Source organism: Astyanax mexicanus, chromosome 10 (assembly GCF_023375975.1).
Source record: "Astyanax mexicanus isolate ESR-SI-001 chromosome 10, AstMex3_surface, whole genome shotgun sequence".
NCBI classification, from domain to species: Eukaryota; Metazoa; Chordata; class Actinopteri; order Characiformes; family Acestrorhamphidae; genus Astyanax; species Astyanax mexicanus.
In genome coordinates, this window is record NC_064417.1 from 14,580,656 (window position 1) to 14,584,522 (window position 3,867).

The following is a 3,867-nucleotide window of genomic DNA, read 5'->3' on the forward strand; positions in this document are numbered from 1 at the left end:
TTTGTTACTGCTGTATAGCAAGTACCTCAAATAACAACCTAATAAAATGTCCACAACTATATGAAGTGAAATGGGTATAATTTTCTGATTGAAGAACCTTTACCCAGCTGAGATATATATCCCTTACAATGTTTTTTAAATAAAGAATTTCAGTTTTTTCCAAAGACTATGTATATTTTTCCTCAATTTAATCAAATTATTTTTCACACTTACAAAACTCAGTACCCAAGATATATAACAACCTAACAAAATGTCCAGATCTTACGCAGTAAACTCTGAAATGTCCAAGACGTTCTTGCAGTTTTAATGTTGGGTACACAAATATATTGTTTAGCTACTTTTGCTTGATTAGTTTGTTACTGCTGTAAAGCAAGTACCTCAAATAACAACCTAACAAAATGTCCACAACTATATAGAGTGAAATGGGTATAATACCTTTTCTGATTGAAGAACCTTTATGCAAATTAGATATATATATCCCTTACAACGTTTCGTTAAAGACTATGTATATTTTTCCTCAATTTAATCAAATTATTTTTCAAAACTCAGTACCCAAGATATGTGTTGGTTCAAGATATCAATTTACTAGAGTCAGTTTCTAAAAGCAAAAATAGTTTCTTATGAAACAACCTTATTTATAAGGCTTAAATAGATCTAAAATATATTCAGAAAAAAACTTAGTATCCACACACAATATTTAATATAACAATAAAGTGTACATATAATTCAAAAACAGAAGGAATCCAATCCACAAGCAATATGCAGTCTTTAATAAATGAAAGTTGGATTAAAATTACGAATAAGCAATAAAATGGCAAGGAAATTAACTAAATGTAATGATGTGGATGTTTGACAGTCTTCAAATGCAGATAAGGTCCAGATGGAGATGGTCTTCAGCTTCAGATAGTCTGCTTCTTTAGATCACCAGAACTGAAACAAATCACAAGAAAATACTAACAGGATAAATAAAGAAAAAGGTCTGTTCAAAGGATTATCTTGTCACAACAGTGTTTTTAAAGGGTTCCGTTTTCAGGGGGTTCAGTTTTCACAAATGTCTGTCTTCAAAGGGTGTTTTGTATTCACAACAGTGTCTGATCTCAAATGGTTATGGTTTTACAACAATATTATCTCAAATTGTTCTGTTTTCACAACAGTGTCAGTTTGGTGCCGTTTTCTCAACAGAGTCAGTTTGGTGCCGTTTTCTCAACAGAGTTAGTTTGGTGCCGTTTTCTCAACAGAGTCAGTTTGGTGCCGTTTTCTCAACAGAGTCAGTTTGGTGCCGTTTTCTCAACAGAGTTAGTTTGGTGCCGTTTTCTCAACAGAGTCAGTTTGGTGCCGTTTTCTCAACAGAGTTAGTTTGGTGCCGTTTTCTCAACAGAGTCAGTTTGGTGCCGTTTTCTCAACAGAGTCAGTTTGGTGCCGTTTTCTCAACAGAGTTAGTTTGGTGCCGTTTTCTCAACAGAGTTAGTTTGGTGCCGTTTTCTCAACAGAGTCAGTTTGGTGCCGTTTTCTCAACAGAGTTAGTTTGGTGCCGTTTTCTCAACAGAGTTAGTTTGGTGCCGTTTTCTCAACAGAGTCAGTTTGGTGCCGTTTTCTCAACAGAGTCAGTTTGGTGCCGTTTTCTCAACAGAGTCAGTTTGGAGAAGGACTTTCGGGACCTGTAAAAACAGAGAAATGCAAATTGCACTAACATTAGGTTTTGTTCTAACTACTTCTAACAGCTACTTCTAAAAAACTACATTCAGATCAAAGTTTTATACATACATAAATTACAGTCTACAAATTATTTGTCTAACAAATGTAAATCTTAAGGCTAGTGAAGCAGGATTTAAAAAAGACATACTATTGAATTTTGTAAAGAGTAACATTTAGCTGTTGAATATGGAACAGTGAGCTACAGAGCTGCTATAAACCTAATCTCCCTAATATGATCTGATCAGAGCATTGGCTAAATTGAGAAATATCGGCTGATCACAGATTTTACATTTACATTACATTTAAGGTATTTAGCAGACGCCCTTATCCAGAGCGACTTTACTTTCCTTTAAGATCTTAACATATCTAATTATGAATTATTTAACTGTTAGAATTGATCAATTGTTTATACTTACAAGTGCTTTCTTGTAACGCCACAGCTTTCTTGATCCTGTACAATTAAAAAAGGAAGTAATTAGTAACTCTTTTTGAGCTTAAAGCCACAATAAATAATTTAAAGTCAATTATATGTCAGATGAAAACTTATCATTACAGTACACTCCACAATTTACTGAGTAAAATTTACATTTAAAACGTCTGGCATATTTTCACTGTTGTTAACATTGTTAGTGTGTCAACAGGCAAAAACTTATTTACTTTTAGAATCCGAAAATAAATTAATTATTTTTAACTTACACTGTAACAGCAGTAACTATTTAAAAAAATATTGTTAATAATTAGTTATGAATTACTTTATTAATTTTATTACACGTCTTTTTTAAAGAAATTGGTGATATTTTAAATTGCAATGTTGAGTTAAGATTTAATGACATTTATAACAAAATAGATGTTTAACACCCTAATTTGCTATAATTTAAAATTAACATATAAGGTTTAATGCTGACTAATACAACACCCCTTAGACAGACTTTGGAATATTTTAGTCAAATACATTTATTAAAAATATTTAAAACAGAGAGCTTGTTACTAATTGTATCTGCAGTAGGTTTTGAACAGTGATGATAATAGATAACTCCAGTAAGGAACAGAAACTGTGAAAATATTGTTTAAATGCTTGTAATTGAACATACATAATAATGGAGGAAGATAAAATTTGCAGCACCCTTGCAGTAGTGTTCAGTCAGTCTTTAGAACACTCTGCATTGGTTTAAACCAGATTAAACCAGTTTAAACCAGTGCATGGCAGACTGCAGTGGATGGCTAACTGCTAATGTTAGCTAAAATACTGCCTGAAAAACTGAAAAACCCAATAATTAACTAGCTAGCTAGCTCATTATGCTTTTTTATCTTTTGTTTCTCAAATATCCAGGTGTCTGAGGTCTGTGTATGAGTGTAAATGTTAGAATTCCCTGTATCATTCTGAGGGAGCTAACGCTAGCTAGCCCGCTAACTCTGAGCTGCCTGTTAGCTAGCACGCTAGCAACCTAGGTTTGTACAAACACAGAAATAACAGTATTTTAACCTTTTTTCTAAATAATTCGGTATGATTTATATTTATTAGTCGGATTTCTAACTAAATATACGAAGAAGACATTAAACGTGGCGTCTTTTGTTGTATTTTCACCTTTATGACACATTAAACTCATTCCAGTGACTGTTAGCCACACCTACCTCAGACCAAGCAATAAGCCGCTCCTCTGCGCGCGCTGCTAGGGCACGTCTGTGGGGCGCGTCCAGTTCACAACATGGTCCCTTCTCCCTACTCCCTATGAATCCTTAATGTAGGTAAAATACCTTTTACAAAGTGTTATTTTTATTTCAGAGAAAAAGGCACTGAGTAACACGGTAATGAGGTTTAGCACTTACAGTTAAACAGTTCAGTGCTTTTCATACAGAAACAGCTTAGCAACCATTTTAACTTTTCAACGTTATTAGTGTGCTTTTCCAAGCCAACTTAAAGTTCGTTCACGAACTTTACCTTTTCTAGTTATTAAGTTGGCTTGGAAAAGCCAACTTATTGTTCTTCGTAATCTTCTTCTTATTAAGTTGGCTTGGAAAAGCCAACTTATTGTTCTTCGTAATCTTCTTCTTCTTCTTATTATTATTATTCTTACGCCTTTTTTTCTGTACGCTACTCCTCCTAGAGCTTTCAACGTAGAATCACGAAACTTTCACGGATCGTAGGACCTATGCCAACTTAGCGTGCTTGTG

The 3,867-nt window shown here is 33.7% G+C and overlaps 1 long non-coding RNA gene across 2 annotated transcripts; it reads right to left on the reverse strand.

The window, feature by feature from the left end:
- Positions 1-677: 677 nt before the first annotated feature.
- LOC125804849 (uncharacterized) lies at positions 678-3,501 on the reverse strand. 2 transcript variants are annotated; one of them, XR_007441040.1, is made up of 3 exons: positions 3,328-3,501; positions 2,112-2,146; positions 678-1,658 (listed from the first exon to the last, which is right to left on the reverse strand). It is a non-coding gene; the product is annotated as an uncharacterized LOC125804849 (long non-coding RNA). The 2 variants fall into 2 exon arrangements; XR_007441041.1 differs by lacking the exon at positions 3,328-3,501 and adding an exon at positions 2,787-3,002.
- Between the last annotated feature and the right edge of the window lie 366 nt (positions 3,502-3,867).